Source organism: Apium graveolens, chromosome 8 (genome assembly GCF_009905375.1).
Source record: "Apium graveolens cultivar Ventura chromosome 8, ASM990537v1, whole genome shotgun sequence".
Classification (NCBI taxonomy): domain Eukaryota; kingdom Viridiplantae; phylum Streptophyta; class Magnoliopsida; order Apiales; family Apiaceae; genus Apium; species Apium graveolens.
This window is the reverse complement of record NC_133654.1, coordinates 218,485,631-218,506,756: the sequence shown is the minus strand read 5'-3', so window position 1 is coordinate 218,506,756 and position 21,126 is coordinate 218,485,631. Positions and strand designations below refer to the sequence as shown.

Sequence of the window (21,126 nt, the reverse complement as noted above, 5' to 3'; positions counted from 1 at the left end):
GCCGGCTCATGAGCAGTTGCAGTTGCCGGCAGCTTCGATTGATTCTGGCACTCTGAATGGGATGCAGGAGTGGACCGGTGGTGAGCCTGAGGAGCATGGGCTGGGTTATCGTCTTCCAGGAGGGCGTCCAGCACGAGGTGCTACTATGGCTAGGCCAGGTCGTGATGAGGCTGGTTCTTCGAGAGCTCAGGAGGGTACTGGGATGGTTGATGCCCAATATAGGAGGCTTTCATGGCGGATGGATGCCATGTATGAGACGTAGAGCAGGTTTGCTCAGGAGCTCACCCTTGCGTTAGGGACTGCTTTTCGGGGCCTTAGAGCTGATATCCAGTGGCCAGTTTTTGGCGAGGACTCTGCATATCCGCCGCCTGATACTCCACCCACTGAGGGTGATGATGATGATGACTCCGAGTAGGTATACCCTGTGTTCCTTTCTACTACTTTCACTGAGGACAGTGAAGATTTTAAGTTTGGGGGTGGTAGTTAAGGAATATTGTGTGTGTCATATAGTTGCATATTCATGATAGTTTAGTTCATAAAGTTGCATAATTTATGCCATATAGTTTTTTTTTGTTATGAATGTCATGTAGCTCATACATTTACCATGATCCCTTTTGCAATGATTTATCGACTGAATTGTGATATTGATGCGAGTGTAGTGATAGCATTAAAGTGATATTAAGTCGTGTAGGTTGATATGCATGCTAGAAACAATTGTAAGTCCACTAAGTCTTAGAGAATGCATAAGGGCTAAATTGTTGTTATGATTTGGTTATTTTCAAGGTCAATCTACTTATTATGCTTAGAATTCGATTATAGGTTCTTAGTGATAAAGGCATGAAAAAGAAAAAATTTTGGAGAAAAAAAAATATATTGAAGTTGTTGCTAGTTGTGGCTAGGCGTCAAATGGCTAGTAGCCGGCTCGCATATGGTGCGAGTAGTCTAGGGTTGAGCAAGATGGAGCGAAACGCACTTGCTCAGAAGAAAATAAAAAAAAAAAAGAAAAAAAAAAAAAATTTTTTTATGCATAATTGATCAAGAGTGTGCTCTTTGGTATTCGAGTTATTAAGTTCTTTGGGGACTTTGTGCCTAGTGACCTAAGGCTTTTAGAGTCTGGGATCCGCTAACCTAACGCTCGTTACATGGATACCATTGTATAAGTCTTTTGAGGACCTCACTCATTGCACGGTCAAATAAGCATTTGAGTTGTGTATAAAAAGCACGATTCCGTAATAAGCTCCAGAGTTCTTGTAGTGTTGTATATGACTTTGTGCCTAGAATTTTTTTATTCTTTGTATAATCATTGGATTGCCTTGAGGATAGTCTAGTCATAATAATTGGTCTAGTTCCGAAGCATATCTGTTAAGCATTTGCACACACCACGTTTCTGGCTGTATGTCCGTTTGCATGAGTTTATTGATCTTAGTTGTCTAACTGCATTCGTTGAGATGTTGTAATTTGGTTGGTTAATCGTAGTAAGGGGGATCGCTGCATTTTCATATAGATTGCATTCATGCATGTTTTTATTTGTTTTTGAGTTTGTGACGCTTGAGGACAAGCATCGATTTAAGTTTGGGGGTGTGATAAGTGGCATTTTATATCACTTAGAACGTCTTAAAAGGGCTTAAATTGGTGTCTTGAAATCAAGTATTTTGTGTATTTGATGCGTTTTTCTAGTGTTTATGCATTTTAGGGTTTTAGTTGCATTTCGGGGGAGGAATCATCAAGAATAAGCCTGAGCATGTGTTCACCATTGCGAGAGGAAAGAAATGGGCAGATTACGGCGAAGAAACGGAGCAAAATCAGATTTTTTCCAGTAGAGGTCTGAGCGCCCACTCAGCATAGCTGAGCGGCCGCGCAGCAAGCTGAGCGCCCGCTCAGCTATGCTGAGCGGCCGCGCAGGGTCGGGAAAAAAAGATATAATATTTTTGGACTTCTACTTCTGTTTGGTTTCCACTTCTATGTAATCTGAGTTTTATGGGACTATTATATAAGTAGATTTGAGACGTTTTCACAAGGGTAGATTGAAGAAGATTGTGTTTTTACGCAGGGAGCGAAGGAGATAAGGAAGAAGACCGATTTAGCACACTGCAACGAAGAGGAAGCATATCTTCTTGTGATTCTTGTTTCGTTGTAACGTTGGATGCTAGTTTTCTTGCTTTGAACTTATTTACTCTTGTGACGTACTCTGTTTTAATATAATTAGTTTAGTTATTATTTTCTTGTGTTTGTTTATCATGATTTCATATGAACCCATGATGATGATAAGTGCTATTATGGGCTAATCGTGATCATGGGGTTGCAACGGATTTATTATGGAATTCCTTAATTAATTGTTTAATACTTTAGTGTGTGATGATTGTATGATATCTAGTATTGGTTGTGCGTATTCGTCTTATATGCGTCGCGAACATATAAGATAAGGTGTTAATCTCTTGTGAAGCGACGGTGGATCTTGAGATTTAGAACTTGCCATGCTAGCGTAGGTTCATGTACGTTGTGCATGATTAGTGGGTAACTCTAACAGTTTTATTTGCCCTATGTAATCAAAAGGAATAACTTGTGCTTAAATCGTTGTGTTGTCAATTTCTGTAGATATATAGGAACTCAACATAATTGATGACTATTCAACTTCTATCTTAATTGTGGATGCTTGGTAGAATGGTATTAGTACAATGAAAGTTGGCTTTTATCAGTTTCGTGTTATTCGATTAATATCATCACTGTCACATGCTAAAGGTAATAACAATGGCTATAGAAGGAAGTAATAATGAAGTTGTGATCTCATGAGTGTTTTATTATTGATAAATTGAAGTGTTAGTTAAGTGATTAATTAAGTAGTTAATTGTAGTTAATATTTAATCAACAATTTTAAGTGTTAGTATCTTAACATTGAGAAGTAATCATACATTGGTGAGTGAGTTAAATTAGACAATAATTTAGTCTGAGTCTCTGTGGGAACGAACTAGAAAGTATTCTATATTACTTGCGAACGCGTATACTTGCGTGAATATTAGCGCGTGTTTTCGCCCTAACAGGCACACCTCCTGGCAGATGATCAAACGTGTAACCAAGCCCCTTAGGATCGGGCTTAACTCCTCCCCACTCAACCATGTTGTACAACGTAGAACTGGCAATAGGAGCATTGGGAATCTGAAGCTGCTCATGTGCGGGCCAATTAACACCAACTGCCATGCATAACTTCGTCACAACGGACGCATACGGAATAGCACCTATAGTACCTCCTCTCAAAATCCCCAAATCAATGTAATCACCCTGAAGAATACCCCATAGCAGATGAGCACGCTCCACAGTAATCTCATGCACATGTGAAGATGGCATAATGTTAGCACAAATAAATGAGTTCCAAGCCCGTGCAAACCTGTTCATGCACGATGCAGGAAATGTGGAGTAATTAGTAATGCCCCTCTTGAACTTCCAATGAGTCTCAGGGACACACAGAGTAGCAACGATGAGATCCAAATCAAAGTCCTCCGGAGTCTTATCGTTCCAAGTGTCCTGACCCACCTTCCTCGCGGGCTGCTCAATCACCGTTCTGATAGCATCAGCACTGTACTGTACAGTCCTCCCCCTCACCACCGTGAAACCATTCTTCTCCGCCTTGGCGTTCGCATAAAACTCCCGCACAACACTCACGGGCACAACAACGGGTGCCTCACAAAAAGGAACTCAGCCCATCTCAAGAATCATCTCTAACAGGTTACCATCCTAGCTTACCATCCTTCCCTGATGGCAGAAAACCTCGCTCCTTAGCAATAGGCTTCGAGAAAAGCCTCGTGTATTCTTCCTCAGCCTCAGGAGTACAAAACCTGGGCCTCACACCACCCGCAGATGAAGAATCGGTGGTGCTGCTGCCAACTTGTGTTCTTTGTCTCTTGGGTGCCATCAGGATTGCAGAAGAGAGAATAAAAGCTTAAGTGTTTAGAGAGAATTTATGTTTGAGAGTTTGTGATGTGGTGGAGAAGTTGTGTATAGGTGTATGTATTTATAGGTGGAGAGGTGTGAATTCTATAAGGAATAGAAGTGGGAATTGATTGTGGGAATCTTGGGAATAATGGAATTGATTAGGAGAGGGAATTATGGGATATGGAAGAGTAAAAATTGGGTTGGAATTGATTTTTGATTAAAAGTCCCGAAATTACCTTATAAATCTGCTGTTTTATATTTTTTTTCAAATAGGGACCCGGCGCGGCCGCACGCTAGGACAGCGCAGACGCGCTCAATCTCTGGAAAACCGGCGCGGGCGCGCGCTGGATCAGCGCGGGCGCGCTGGATCAGCGCGGGCGCGCTGGATCAGCGCGCTTGGTTACTGGAAAAACGGTGTGGCCGCGCGCTTGGTCAGCGCGGGCGCGCCCAGCTTCTGTGGTTGGCCTTGAATTTTTTTTCCTGATTTTTTTTGTGTTTTTCTCCTTTCTTCTTGCTTCTTCTACCTACTAATGTACAACAAGCTTGGGTTGCCTCCCAAGAAGCGCTCATTTTACGTCGCTAGCTCGACTTATAATCTCGAGATCAAATGGAGAATAAAACGGCACTAACCACCTCGCAGTTTGTCATGTCACCATAATAATTCTTCAACCTTTGACCATTTACCTTGAATGCTTGGCCCAGATCATTCTCAAAAATTTCCACCGCTCCATGTGGAAACACAGTTTTGATTATGAAGGGCCGTGACCACCTTGACTTCAACTCTTCAGGAAAAAGATGAAGACGAGAATTGAATAAAAGAACTTATTATCCCGGCATAAATGATTTGAGCACTAGACCCCTATCATGCCACCTCTTGACTTTCTCCTTATACATTTTGTTGTTCACATAAGCTTGATGTCGAAACTCGTCGAGTTCATTCAATTGAAGCATCCTCTTCTTTCCAGTCGTATCCAAGTCAAGATTCAACTTATTTAAAGCCCAATATGCCTTTATGCTCGAGCTCCACAGGAAAATGACACCCCTTACCATAAACCAACTGAAACGGCGACATTCCCAATGAAGTCTTATATGTTGTTCTATATGCCCAAACAGCTTCATCAAGCTTCAAAGACCAATCTTTCCTCGACGGACACACCACTTTCTCTAAAATACGCCTGATCTCTCTATTAGATACCTCAGCTTGACCATTTTTCTGAGGATGATAAGCCGTAGCAATGCGATGATTCACATTATACCTTTTCATCATAGCAGTGAACTTGCGATTACAAAAATGCGACCTCTCATCACTAATTATGACTCTTGGAGTTCCAAACCTTGTGAATATCTGCTTGTGAAAAAAATTAGGTACAACTTTCACATCGTTCATTGGAAACGCCTTAACTTCAACCCATTTCAACACGTAATCAACCGCCAACAAGATATACCGATTGTTACAAGATGAGAAAAATGGACCCATGAAGTCAATTCCCCAAATATCGAAGACTTCAACCTCAAGAAGCACATTAAGAGGCATCTCATCCCTTTTGGACATATTACCCACAAGTTGACATCGATCATATTTCAAAACGAACTGATGAGCATCTTTAAACAAGGTTGGCCAAAAGAAACCTGCTTGAAGAACACGAGCCGCTGTCTTTTCTCCACCATAATGTCCTCCATAAGCCGTTGAGTGGCAATCTCGCAAGATCCCCCCATTTCGCTGTAAGGAATACATCTCCTGATGATTTGGTCAGCTCCTTGTCGAAAGAGAAACAACTCATCCCGCATATACCACTTTACTTCATGTAGAAACTTCTTCCGTTGAGCAGAAGATAAATCGGGAGGCATGATATTATTCACAAGGTAGTTCACAATGTCTACGAACCACGGTTCTTCTTCTTGCGCTCCAAATAGCTGCTCGTCGGGAAAAGATTCATTTATCAATGTCTTATCTAATGAAGTAGCATTAAGATTCTCTAAACGTGAGAGATGATCAGCGACTTGATTTTCCATTCCCTTTCTGTCCTTGATCTCTAGTTCATATTCTTGGAGCAAAAGAACCCATCTAATCAATCTAGGTTTCGAGTCCTTCTTTGAGACGAGATATCGAATTACATCATGATCAGTGAAAACTGTCACCTTAGTCCCAAGTAGATATGATCGAAATTTCACAAAACCATAGACAATAGCCAAAAGTTCTTTCTCCATAGTAGTATAATTCAGTTGAGCACCATTTAAGGTCTTACTAGCATAGTAGACCACATGAAATATGTTGTTCTTCATCTGCCCAAGAACTGCTCCAACTGCATAGTCACTTGCATCACACATCATCTCAAAAGGTTCATTCCAATCAGGTGCAGTTATGACCGGTGCCGTGATTAAACTTTTCTTTAATGTCTCAAAAGCTATGAGGCACTCATCATCAAACTTGGAAGGAACATCTTTCTCTAGAAGACTGCACAATGGCTTCGAAATCTTAGAGAAGTCTTTAATGAAACGCCTGTAGAAACCCGCATGTTCAAGAAGACTGCGAATTCCCTTAACAGAAATGGGTGGAGGAAGATTCTCAATGACCCCCACCATGGCCTTATCCACCTCAAGACCCTTACTAGAAACTTTGTGCCCGAGAATAATGCCCTATCGCACCATAAAATGACATTTCTCCCAATTGAGAACCAGATTGGTCTCAACACACCTCTTGAGAACACGTCTAAGATTTTGCAAGCATTCATCAAAAGAATCGCCAAAGACTGAGAAGTCATCCATGAACACCTCCACATTATGGCCAATCATGTCAGAAAAAATGGTCATCATACATCTCTGAAATGTGGCTAGTGCACCACACAGACCAAAAGAAACTCATTTGAAGGCGAGAGTACCAAATGGACAAGTGAAGGTAGTTTTCTCCTGATCTTCTAGAGCGATACAAATATGATTGTAACCCGAATAGCCATCCAGAAGACAATAGTACTCATGACCATCCAACCTGTCAAGCATCTGATCAATGAAGGGCAAAGGGAAGTGATCCTTTCTAGTGGCTTTGTTCAGCTTCCTATAATCCATGCAAACTCTCCACCCCGTGACTGTTCTAGTAGAAATAAGCTCATTCTTCTCATTTGCTACCATAGTAATACCACCTTTCTTTGGCACACATTGAATCGGGCTTACCCAAGAACTGTCAGATATGAGGTAGATGTTCCATACATCTAGCCACTTAAGAATTTCCTTCTTCACTACTTCCTTCATGATTGGATTAAGTCTTCTTTGCTGCAGGCTTGCTACCTTCCTCTAGCAGAATTTTATGCATGCAGTAAGAAGGGTTGATTCCCTTTATATCTGCTATAGTCCAACCAATTGTCGATTTGAACTCTCTCAGAATTCTCAGAAGCTTTTCCTCATCACTACGTGAAAGGTCAGATGTAATAATAACGTGCAGAGTAGATGCATCACCTAAAAATGTATACCTCAAATGTTCAGGTAAAGACTTAAGCTCGAGAGTAGGAGCTTCCTTAATAGATGTCTTGAGGCGTTTAGGAGCCTTGTTCAATTCCTCTATTCCAAGAGATTCAAAAGGCATATCTATCTTCCTCTTCCAGGGAGAAACATTCAAATGCTGTAATTGTTCTTCACCCTCATCATCTTCACTATCTGAATTTCCCAACAAGGCTTTCTCTAAGGCATCGGACCTTAGCAATTGATCAATTTCTGATGTGACCACTGAATCGACCAACTCCACTTTTAAGCACTCCTCATTATCAGTAGGAAATTTCATAGCATTGAACACATTAAAAGTTACATCCTGATCTAGAACTCACGTTGTGAGCTCACCCTTCTGCACATCTATCAAGGTTCGACCGTCGCCAAGAAAGGTCTTCCCAAGATTATGGGAATCTTCTTATCCTCCTCGAAATCAAGAATTACGAAATCAGCAGGGAAGATGAGTTTATCAACCTTGACCAAGACATCCTCCACAATACCTCGCGGATATGTAATAGAACGGTCGGCCGGCTGCAAGGTCATATAAGTCAGTTTTGGATCAGGAAAGTCTAACTGCTTAAATATTGACAAATGCATCAGATTGATGCTATCTCCCAAGTCGCATAGGCATCTGTCAAAAGACACTTTTCCAATAGTACACGGAATAGTGAAGCTACCTGGATCTTTAATCTTCGGAGGCAACTTCTGTTGCAGCACAACACTGCATTCCTCCGTAAGAGCGACTGTCTCTAAATCATCTAGTTTCACTTTCCGAGAGAGAATACCTTTCATAAACTTTGCATAACTAGGCATCTTCTCAAGAGCCTCAGCGAAAGGTATGTTGATATGAAGTTTCTTGAACACCTTCAGAAACTTCTCAAATTATTTGTCCAGCTTTTTCTTCTGTAGCCGCTTAGGAAAAGGCGGTGGAGGATAGATTTGTTTCTCCCCTGTATTACCCTCTGACGGAGTGTGCTCAACAGTAGTCTTCCTTGGTTCCACTTCTTCATCCTGTTGCTCTACTTCTTTCTCAGCCCCAGCTTCTTCAGTTAACTCTTGAGTTTGTTCGGGATTCACAACCTTTCCAGACCTTAATTTGATTGCCCTTACCTGCTCCTTAGCTTCCCTCTTTCCCGGCACTTCAGTGTCACTAGGTAGTGTACCAGGCGGACGATTTAGCAAGACATTGGCAATTTGCCCAATCTGATTTTCCAAGGTCTTGATAGAAACAACTTGACTTTTGAACATAAGCTTCAACTCCTCTAATTCAGATTTTTCATTGGCTTGTTGTAGCTGGAGTTGCTGTCTACGTGCATACTGTGGTTGCTGAAAACCAGGGGGTTGTACTGCTTAGCTGGATATTAGTGATAAGGCTGTTGAACCGCATTCTGAGCATTGCTCCAACTGAAATTAGGATGATTACGGTTGTTGGGATGATAGGTGGCTGGCACTGGTTGCTGCGATCGCTGGAAGTTGCTCACAAACTGAGCTAATTCACTAGAAATTATGTACTGATTAGTCTCATGGGAACTAGCACAAAGCTCGCAGACACTAGAGATTTGATTAACTCCATAATTAGCCAAAGTGTCCATCTTCATCGTCAAAGCCTTAAGTTGGGCAGCGATAGCAGTTGCTGCGTCCAACTCCAGAATTCCTGCGACTTTTCCCTGAGTCAGTCTCTGGGAAGGATTCCAGTACTCATTAGCAGCCATCAGTTCAATAAGTTCATAAGCTTTATCATAGCTTTTAGCCCACAAGGCTCCTCCTGATGCTGCATCAAGCATGGGTCTAGAAGTAGCACACAATCCATTGTAGAAACAGTTGATAATCATCCAATCAGGCATGCCATGGTGTGGGCACTTCCTTAGCATCTCCTTATATCGATCCCAAGCCTCACACAGAGATTCTCCTGTTTGCTGAGTAAACTGGGTAAGAGCATTCCTGATTACAGCAGTCTTTTCCATATGGAAGAATTTAGTGAGAAACTTTTGAGAAAGATCTTCCCAAGTGGTGATAGACCCTGCTGGTAGAGAATGTAACCAGCACTTAGCCTTGTACCTCAGAGAGAATGGGAAGAGGCGTAGCTTGATAACATCTTCAGTCACATCATTGAATTTGAAAGTGTCGCAGATCTCGATGAAATCCCTGATGTGCATGTTGGGGTCTTCAGTAGGAGAACACCCAAACTGAACTGAGTTCTGTATCATCTGAATCATGCTTGACTTGATCTCAAAAGTGTTAGCCCTGATGGATGGCCTGATGATGCTTGACTGAATGTCATTAATCTTAGGCTGAGAATAGTTCATTAAAGCCTTCGGATTTTCTGCTTGATCTCCCATCGCTACTACAACTGGTTCTTCTCCATTCTCTTCTTATTCTACCTTCTTTTCTTCCTCAATAACTTCCCCTCGAACTACCACAACTTCTTCCTCAACTTTATCCAGTGTTCTCTTACGAGTACGCAAACACGTATGCATACACCCTCGCTAGAATACCTGAAATAAGACAAGGAAATAGATAAGTAACAATGTCCGAGTCAATGAACTTTAACGACCACTGATGGAAAGCACATAAACTATAAATTAACACTGCAGTCCCCAGCAGCGGCACCAAAAACTTGTTAGTCGCTAAACACACGCTAATAATACACGCAAGTATATGAGTTCGCAAGTGATATATAATCTTTTCTAGTTCGTTCCCACAGAGACTGTATTGGTTAACTAATTAATTCACGCACTTAAGCAACAATGTATGGTTATTATTTAATGTTAAGACGATAACAAATTGAGATTGTTTATAACTAAGAATTAAACTAATAATTATAACTACGAGATTAATATTGACTGAATTAATATATATGACAGACATGGGATTCTAACTCCATTAAATACTTCATTCAATAGCTTATTGTTCTTAACCTTAACATGCAATGGTGACGACACTAATCAGACAACACGAAACTGATAAACGCCAACTTTCGTTACACGAGTACCATACTACCAGACATCCACAAAAGAGATAGAAGCTGAATAGACACCAATTATATTGAGACCCTATATGTCTATAGAATTTGACAACATAACGGTTTAAGCACAAGTTATCTATCTTGATTACACAGGGCAAGTATGATGGTTAAAATTACCTACGCATCATGCATAACAAATCATGAACCTATACTAGCATGACAAGTTCTAAATCCTTAAATTCACTTTCGCTTCATTAAGAATTAACACACTATCTTATAAGTTCGCGACGCTCATAAGACGAATACGCACAACCAATACTAGGATATCATACAATCACCACATACTAAGGCATCGAAACAATTTAACTAAAGAAATCCATGAATAAATCCGCTAGAACCCCACGATAACGATTAGCCCATAATCGGACTCATCATCAACGTGGGTTCCGATGAAAACATGATATAACAAATGTAGTCTTTATAACGAATAAATAAAACCAAGTACAAAACAAGATTAAGGTTCACAAGTAAGAAAACTAGCATCCAAATACAACTTAAAACAAAGGTTCATAAGTAAAAATAAGATCTTCTTCGTCTTCGTTGAATCGTGCTAATACGGTCTTCTCACGGCTCTCCTTGATATGTCTCTAGCTTGATATACCTTGATATATCATTAAAAACGACCTAGAGATGTTTATATAGCAGCCCTATGCAGTGTAGAATTCTTTCTCTCTGAAACCAAGTAGAAACAGGAATCTGTCATCCCGATACGGCGCGGGCGCGCGCTTGATCAGCGCGGGCGCGCGCTTGATCAGCGCGGGTGCGCTGGCTTTCTATACTTCGGCGCGGCCGCGTGCTTGATCAGCACGGGCGCGCTGGGTTTCTTCCAGAATTTATTTTCTTCATGTTTCTTGTAACTTTGAGCCACTTTCAACGAGCTTTTATTCCAACACTACCTTGACACTAAATTAGCACCAAAATAATGCTAATTCACCTGATTACCTAGATAATGCCTGAAATGCAAAAACACTCAAAAACACGTTAAAACACTTTACAACTTGAGTACAAATACATCAATTCAAAGCTTATTAGAGCATACTAAAGTGTCATAAATGCCACTCAACACTGTCCCTGAGTCATTTGTATTAACCACTATCTTCTCTTCCAGAAAGTTGTCCTTATTTACCTTGATCACTCTTATGAAATTGATTGTCTTGTCCAAGGCCTTTTTATATGTGAAGTGATTGTTGTTGAGAGAAGCTTTTAAGGCTTTGAGTAGTTCTTCAAACTCCCTGCTCAGACTAGGTCCTTCAGCAGACCTAATAAGTCTCTCCATCTCAAGATCAACTTCTTTAGATTTCGTTTCAACCCCCTGGACTTGCTGTTGAGATGACCTGGATCGTGTCAACCTAGCCTCTATCTCTCCCTTAGACTTGTTGACAGGCATTAGAAGGGGAGTAGGAATTTCAGGCCTGACTTGTTCAGGAAGAGAAGACAGTGGTATGCTGAGTTTGCCCATGATGGCTCCTAAAGCTATAGAATTTTGCATTTGAAGATGCTTATGGGAGTCCACCAGGGTTTGGATATCTGTTTGTTGACTCTTGATAAGAGGTGTCAAAGCCTGAACTTGTGCAGTGAGAGAAGAGTTGGAGTCTTGCAATGCTGTGACTTGACCCTGTAGAGACTGAATTTACAGATTTGTTGAAGTGGATCCAGGCAGATAAGAGCTGCTGGATGTGCCAAAGTGTTCTTCTACAGTCTCTTTGATCCCTTCCATTAGCAAAGCTGAAGGCTTATATCTACTCTGGTGGAGTTGATCCAGCTGGACCTTGGTCTCATTTGAGTGAGTGATTTATTTCTGGATCACTGTATGGAGATTGGTGAAAGATAGTTTGAGGTTTTTGACTTCCTTCTCAATAGAGGCAAGATCCATCCTAGCCATTTGCTCTGAAAAATACTTGAATTTAGAAGAGATCTGCTCTTGAGATGGTATGTTCTTGTCCATTTTTTCATTCACCAGTTTCCTGATTCTATCTTCATGTCCAGTAAACTTGATTTCAAGAGCCTTGTCAAACAGATGAAATGCTTTGAGCTGATCTTTATATACATCTGTAATGGCATCATAGACAGCTTCTGGACTCAAGTATTTTGCATTGCTGCCCAGAATAGTAACATACTCTTCTCTGAATCTGGCCAGAACTTAATTTATCTCCAAGGCAAAGTCATCTGACAACCATGGATCCACATTCCCATCTGGCTCAGCATCATTGACAATTTTCTCCTTTTGTTCCTCAACCTCTTTATTGTAAGCGAGCATAATAGCTTGATAGTCCTGGTTGCTCATATTTGAAGTCAGTAGATGCTGTGAGATATTGGCCAGTCCAGATATTTTCTCTACTAGTAGATCAACTACAGAAGTTGATTGAGAAGCAGATTCTTGTAGCCACTGAGAGAGTATGTGAGGTTGTTGAGGTTGTGAGATAGATGGTTCATCAGAAACACCTGTGATTGGGGTCATAGTTTGTCACAGATTGCTCTTTGGTTTTGACAGTGTGTTGTCCTTCACTTGCAGTGGGAACCTCCAATTGAATTGGAGGGGATTTGACTGGGTTACTATCATGTACACCAGCCTCAAACCCATGTATGTCTTGCAACACATTGACACTTATATGTGCTATGCTTTCCTCCCCTATGACAGGATCATGGGCAATTGTACTCCTAGCTTCAACTGCAAAGGCAGTTTCTGCTAGGGTTGTGAGGGGAGTTGTCCCTACATGAGGAACCTTCAATTAAATTGGAGAGGATTTAGGTAGCTCCCCCTCAGGAGTACTACCCTCAAACCTTGTAGTCCGTGATGACTGTTTTGCACATGAAGGTGCATTATGAGTATTCATGGGGTCTTCAGTAAAGACTGATGAATCCCCCATGCTTGTGATGGTGTCATCAAGGTCTACCCCAGCATGTAGCCTCTCACCATCTGAATGAATCTGGGTGGTGAGCAGAGCTTCTTGAGCTAAGTCACTTGATTTTTGGTGTACTTGAGAAGTGGATTCAAGTGGAATTGGAAGAGAAGAAATTTTAAATAGAAGAGATTGTTGCTCAGATGTGAATGTTGGAAGCTCCCCCTGAATAGATAAGGGAGCTTCAAGGAATGTGTCCTCACAGTGTGTGCCTTCCTTATTTCTCCTACCATACACTTGAATTGCTTCTTGTGCAGGCTGTGCAGATCTACTTCTAGTTGATTTTACAACTGCATCATGTTGGGAGGATACAGAGGTGGCTAGAGTAGTCAGCTCAGTTTGTTTACTCTTTTTGTATCTTTTGACCAGAGGTGTCTCTTATTCAGCTATCTCCTCACCATTCTCAGTTAACACAGTTAAGGTTGCCCCCTTTCTCTTCTTTTTACTGACCTCATCCTTTTGAGAAGATGAGGTAGTTAATTTTCTAGATTCTAAAGGTTGTAAAAGAATGGTTGCAACTTGGGAAGATCCCTGTGGGTGTTCCTGTATTTGTGCTTCCACAGGTTCAGGGATCATAGTTGTGCTAGATTGATTACCAATACTTCTCATGTCTCGCATATAATAAGGGCAAGTCTTAAATCTTTCAATCATGAAAGGTGTTAACTTAAGACTTACTGGAACCTTGTTCTTAGTAAGAAGTGATCCAAATAGAATTTTGGATACTTGCTTACAATTGCCAATTAGTGTCCTGTTTACACCTTCTAGCATGTGTATGCCATTTACCTTATAATTTAAAGCTGACATAATAAATCTAGACAGAAAGATCTCCTTACCTCTTGATTCCAATGGCATAGTCAACCTGGTGCTCAGCTCCTCCAATATGTAGTGACCTACATTTATCTGTTTGTTGTGAGCCATGGAGTAGACCAGCTTTTGGACAATACTGGATATGTTGTCAAATCCTGACTTTCTGCAAGTAAATGCCCTTATCACAGAGTCAAATATGAATGACCATTCCCTCCTCAGATACTTCTTGTTCATGCTGGCCAAATTAATCCTCTCAGAATAATTTATGAAATCCATGAACTCATGCAGCTCATCCTGAGTTAGAGCCTCCACCAGATTATCAGTAAGAATGCCCAAAGCCTTGTTGACATCATCCTCAAGAATATCCACTTGTTGTCCCTTAATTGTGTAGTTTATCGCTATAGTTGTAGCTTGATTCTCATGCACAACTGTCTTGGTTGTTGTTGTGTTCCAGAAATGCAAGAAAGTTGGTTTCTTTGGGGAGAAAGGGTACAAGATTGTTGGCAGCCATTGATATGAGTATGAAATTTAGTGGGTAAAAGAGATTTGTAAGAAAGAAGGAAAAATGAGAGAGAAATCGGTTTTGGATTGAAGGCTAGGTTACTTTAGATCTCGAAAGTTGTAAGTAAGTGTATGTATCGAGAAGTCTGGGTATTTATAGTAAAAGTAGATGACTTGTCGAGAACTCAAAAATAGACATTGGGAGTTAGTCTATCGAGAAGTCATTTTGAGAAATAAAGTACATATTGAGAAGTCATTTTAAATTACTCTTTTAGAGAACTCAAACTTGACTTATCGAGATGTCAAATAAATACCCAATTTGTCCAAGAAGTGGACTGAACTAATTCTAACTTTTATTTAAATAAATTCAAAATAAAATTAGAATAAATTTTCAAAAATATTTTACTGAAATAATTTATTAATTTAAATTATCTCAGTTCTGAGTTATTGATAAGTCAAAAATTGTACTTGTAGAGAACTCTGTGAATAAACACTACTAGAGAACTCTACAAGGACTTATCGATAAGTTATTTTAAGCCTATCGGGAAGTCACTCGAGAAGTCAGTAAATCGACTTACTAAGGACTCACTCGAGAAGTCCTAAAATGACTTATCGAGAAGTCAATTTATACTTATCGAGAACTCAGTTCTCTATATACTTTTGGTTTATGTAATTTTGCCTTGTGTTAATTTTACATATTAAGAATGTAAATTAACAACTGAGCAGTTTACTTAGAATTTGAAAAATTCAAAGTTGAATTTGAATTTGAAATACAAATATGCAGAGATTTCTGAAATATTTATAATTCATATTTCAGTTAACTTCCAATAAAATCAAATTACTATTGATTTACTAAAGATTAACCTGCTGCAAAATATTAGCCGAGTTCTTGCCTTAGGATGAAGAATTAAGCATTCCAATTTCACCTACAGGTCTAGTGAAAGTTGCTTTATCCAAAGGTTTAGTAAAAATGTCAGCTAATTGTTTTTATGTTGGTACGAAAATGAGCTCTAGCTATATCAAGATAAGAAAAATTTACAGTTTCCATTGGTACTCTTACTGTCAACCCTTCATCCAGTAAAATCTACATTTATGTAACCAACAACTTCAAAAATGGTTCCCTTGGGATACCATAATCCCAAGTTGAGCTTTCTTCCAGTATCTGAAGATTCTCTTTCTCCCCCTGAGGTTGTGCAATTAAACTCAGGTGTATGACATGAGCTTCCATTTTCATGATTCTCTTATTGAGTAGTTTCTTCATTTTCTTATTCTAACAGACTTCACAAACTTTAACTTGAGCAAGCTCTATCTTAGGCATGTCTCTAACCAACTCCTATTTGAAAAGGTGTTAATTTCCTTGAAAATCAAGTGAGACAGATTTTTATGCCAGAACTTGTTTATTTCTTCTGATACCTTGGTGTAGAAGCAACAAACACCATTCTTATTTATTGAGTCAAAATCTTCAACAAACAAGCTTCATTTCCTTGCTTCCTTTTCTTGCTCCTTTCAGAGCAACTTCACCAGTTTTCCTGCTGATAATCAGTGCATTCTTCTTTGTTGAGTAAGACTTAAGGCCTTTATCTGTAAATTTGCTAACTCTGAGAAGATTTACTTCAAGACCAGCTACCAGTGCTACATCATCAAGGACAATATTTTCAGAAACAATCTTTCCATATCCCATTGTGAATCCTCTGTTATTGTCTCCAAAGGTCACCAAAGGGACAGTATTCTCCTCAAACTGTGATGGCAGGGCCTTATCACCTATCATATGCCTGGAACATCTACTGTCTATGATCCAGATGACTCTCTACACTATGCCCTGCACACAATGAGTCTTAAGTGTGTTTGGAAACCCAAGCAGTGTTGGGTAGTTTCTTCTTAGTAACTTGTTCAACAGAAGTAGAATGAGTTGTTTTAGAAGAGATAGAATTCAGTGACTTTTGTGCATATTTTCCTTCTAATATGGACTCATTTCTTGTTTCTTTAAGGTCCACTCTCAGTTTGTGGCAACTCTTCATTACTTTCAAGTTGCAAGGAATGCAATCAAACTTGTCACAGAATGAATAAGGATCATTTGAATTTGCTTCATTGTATTTGCAAGTTCCTTCAGTTGGCTTGCTAACAACCTTTTTACAAAGGTGAGTTAGATGATTTGTAGAGCCACATTTTTCACACTTCTTTCTAGGAGCATTTGCAACATAAGCAAAATTATTGCTTTTGTTTATCCCTATTTTCCCAATTCTATTTCTCCTTTTCTTTCTTGCATCTCCAGTTTTGATTTCTTTAATAGGACTCTTGGGACTTTGTTTGTTCATGAGCTTCTCTTCAGTATTGGAAGACTGAATTGATTCTTCAGTTTTCTTCTCTTTATCTTCATCAGCAATTTCTTACTTGATAATCAATTCTTCTTCACTGAAGTTGACTTCACATGCTTTGAATATAGGTGCATTAACCTCTTTCAAAAAGGTTGGAGCATTCTCAGTTTTCTTTGCTTTCCCATTGTCACCTACCGTCTTCTTTTTGTCATTCATGGCATCATAGTCAAGGCCAATAGCAATGTTTGCATATGGATTATTCTTCTCATGATACTGTCCAACCAATTCAGATGCATTCCCAAAAGATTTCATCTTCACTTCATTCTTTTCCAGCTTCTACCTGAGCACTGCTTCAATTTCATTTGCACACTTGAGCTTGTTCTTTAGATAAACATATTCTTGTTTAAAAGCTTCAAGCTCCACCCACAACAATTCAGTTTCTTGCTTCTCACTTTCAAGCTTCTCATTTATCTTTGTTAATCTGCTAACTTCTTCATTAGCAGCAACCATGCTTGTGTGAACGTAAAACATTTATGTGCTCATCTTTTCAATAGTTTCCTTGTATTGATTCATATTTAAATCAGTAGTGGTAAGTGTTGGTGTCTGTGATTTAGATGAGGAAAATTCTCCTTGCTCCAGGGCCATGAGTGCATATTTACCAAATTCTTCATCTTCATCATTTTCAGAGTCATCCCAACTTTTACCCTCTACAATATAAGCTTTACTTTGCTGTTTCCTTAGAAGAGCTTCATACTTTGCTTCAAGTTCAAGATAAGCCTTGTCTTTCTTTTCTTTCTTGGGTTTCCTGCATTCTGTAGCAAAGTGGCCTTGTTCATCACAATTAAAGCATCTTACATTAGATCTATCAACACATCCAGTTTTGTAGCCATTCTTTCTATAAGAATTGTACTTCCCTTTTTCCTTTCAACTGTTGTCTTTGTTGAAAAACTGTCCTTTATTCTTGAAGTATCTTGGCTTCCTTACTCTAATATTAGAGAATTACCTAGCTAAATAGGCCATTGACTGATTTAGCTCATCCAGTTCTTCAAGAGTATAGAACTCATCCTTTTCCAATTCCAGAATGACTTGCTCATGTGAATCATTTATTCTTTGCTCACTTGTTGAGGCAACTGGAGTTTGAGATCTTGGTTCATCATTAGATGTTTGGCTTTCATTTAAAATTAAAGCACTTGAACCATCCACAACATGTCCCTGACCAGATCTCAATGATTGCCTTTGAATCATCTTTAGTTCATATGTTTTGAGAATTCCATATAGAACTTCCAGAGTTATTCTGCTCAAGTCTTTCCCTTCCCTGATTGCTGAGATTTTATGTTCCAAATGATCAGGGAGAGTAAGCAAGACCTTAAAGTTCACTTCTTGAGCTTCATAATATTTGTCATGAAGCTGCAAGTCATATATTAGCTTGTTAAACCTTTCAAACACATCAGTAATACTTTCCTTTGGCTTTGCCATAAAACCCTCATACTGTGAAATCAATATTCTTCTTTGGTTTGACCTAACTTCTTCAGTTCCTTCACAGAGTATCTCAATCTTTTCCCCTATTTGCTTGGCAATGTCACAGTTGACAATGTTGTTGTACATCACATTGTCAAGTGACTCAATCAATATTAATTGCAAGCTACTATCCAGGGAGACTTTCTCCTTTTCAGGGTCAGAATACTCAGAAGGATCTTTTGAAGCAAAATGAGCTGGGATAACTATGTCTCCATCTGTAGATTCCTCAACTCTAACCATAGGAATGAAGGGTCCATTCTTGAGGATCTGAATATAGAGTGGAGTGGCCATCTTGATGAACAACATCATTTTCTTTTCCAAAGAGTGTAGTTAGCTTTGTCAAAGCTAGGAATTTTGATGCTACTGATTTTCTATGTATTCATTCTTCCAAGATCTTAAATCTGTTTACTTTCAGATTTTGCTCTGATACCACTTGTTAGGAAATGAATAACACACAGAGGGGGGGGGGGTGAATGTGTTTTACTGTTTTTGAGCTTTTCTTGTATGTTTATGGTTGAACAAAGTAAATTAATTCTTGTAGTGAAATGTGTTCATGCAGAAATTAAACTTGCAAAAAAATAAAGAACACAGATCTTCAAAACTCACTTAATTTTATATTAAAATTAAGACTATTTTACTACAAAATTTCTAGGCTCTTTGTTGATAAAGAGCTTAGCTTCTCCTTGAGAATGTTACAAGAAATTTTTATCTAAATTGTCACAACTGACTAAGGACCAGTGTTAACTTCATAACCAAGTTAATTGCTGGTTTACACAGTGTGTAATAAGACATGCTATTAGCTTTTCTAAACTGTCACTTATCATTTCTATTTATAGAAAAGCAGATCTTCCATTTATGACTTAACATATCTTTAGTATCCCGTGTTTACTTTAATCTTCCTCTGTCAGTTAATCTTTGCCATTGATCTTGCACATTCTTCAAGATGCTTTTTGTAGACTTGTCAATCCAGCCGTTGGATTGTTTGTTGATTGTTTATCTTAGATATTGAACTGATCTGCAACCTTGTACTTTGAGATTGTACATCGAGATCTTCAGTTTAGGTATATAGAACACTTGACATCTCGATAAGTATATTGGCTTATCGAGATCTCTAATACTCTATATTTAGTTTGGCTTGTAGAGGTCTTTAGTTCTCTATAAGAGAACTTTGGCTTGTCGAGATCTCTAGTCTTCACATCTTCACTTTGACTTATCGATAACTCTTATTTCTCTAGTGGCTTCTTGATTTGTCAATTTCTCAGAGTTCTCTAGTCAAATTAACTTGTCGAAATCTCAAAGTCCTCTAGTAAATTTTTACTTGTCGATATCTCTGAGTTCTCTAGTGAATTTTGACTTATCGATATCTCTGAGTTCTCTAGTGGAACTTGACTTATCGATAACTCAGAGTTCTCTAATAAATGTAGACTTGTCGATAACTCTGAGTTCTCTAGTGAAGAAATGACTTGTCAAAATCTCCAATCTCATGTCTTCAATTTGGCTTGTCCTTTCTGAGTTCTCTAGTAGCTATCCTGACTTCTCGATAAACCATTCTGGAGTTCTCGAATGACTTCTCTATAACATTAAATCTGTGACTTGTAGAGATCTTGACTTAGAGTATTTTTCTCCAAATAAATTTATTCAACTCCAAGCTTCTTCAAAATTCTTCTGAGGCATGATCTTCTTGATCTTCTTCCAGATTGAATCTTTAGGCTTGATACTATTTCAAGAAAAAGACTCCAGTCTGCTCCTTTGCATTTTTACAGACTTTAAGTATTACAAGTATAAAATACAAATTAAGATTACAATACAACTTACTTAGGGTTGACAAGATGTCTTAGTCATGTTAAAGTACATGCATTTCTTTTACAATATTTTGTGCAGGATAAAGCTATAACTGATCATACACCAATTATTTTGAAAGTGTTAGTTTAGGTTGGTGTGTATTATCTGACTATCATTACATCTATTAAAAATTTGATTCTCAATAATTCTCTCACCTCTTATTCATAGTTATAGTATGTCTATGAATATATATTTTCAGCATGTATAGATGTATTTGTGTTTACATGTTTGGGTGATTTTTGTTTATATAAATCGTCTGTTTTGTTTATTATTCATATATCATAAATGGCTCATCTTATGTTTTCATGTTTGTGCAATTTTATAAGTACAGTTATGGTGAAATATAGCTGGTAAAATCACATAGAAGATATATGAGTTCATCCAAGTCAAGTAAGTTCTCCAGACATATTAAATTTCTAACATTATATTTTCTTTTAAGTTTTTTTCTTGATTTAATGTTTGAGTTAATTATTGATGTGTGTAATTTTTGTTTATGACTTGTTTGATGAAATATTCAAGAGATTTGTGAACTTTTTGTCACGCTCAATTTTGTTAGTATATATTTTTATCAAGTTTCTATTTAATCATTTTGTATTTCTTTTTAGAATGCACCTTTTTATAATTGTTGAAAAGAAGATTTTAAAACTGACTAAGAATAGTTTTGGCCTGAGAAAAAAATAGTGTAATACTTTAGCCCTGATTACAAAACTAGTAAATTTGTGGAAGAATTTTAAGATTAAGATGTGCTTTTTATGGTTTCCTTTTAAATTGCATATATATAGTTGTGGAAGTGCTGAAAAATATGCTTGCTAAT

The 21,126-nt window shown here is 38.6% G+C and overlaps 1 non-coding gene across 1 annotated transcript; it reads left to right on the top strand.

Annotated features, from left to right (window-relative positions):
* The first annotated feature begins 9,246 nt into the window (after positions 1-9,246).
* Positions 9,247-9,353, top strand: LOC141682267 (small nucleolar RNA R71). The gene has a single exon (XR_012559669.1). It is a non-coding gene; the product is annotated as a small nucleolar RNA R71 (small nucleolar RNA).
* The last annotated feature ends 11,773 nt before the right edge of the window (positions 9,354-21,126 follow it).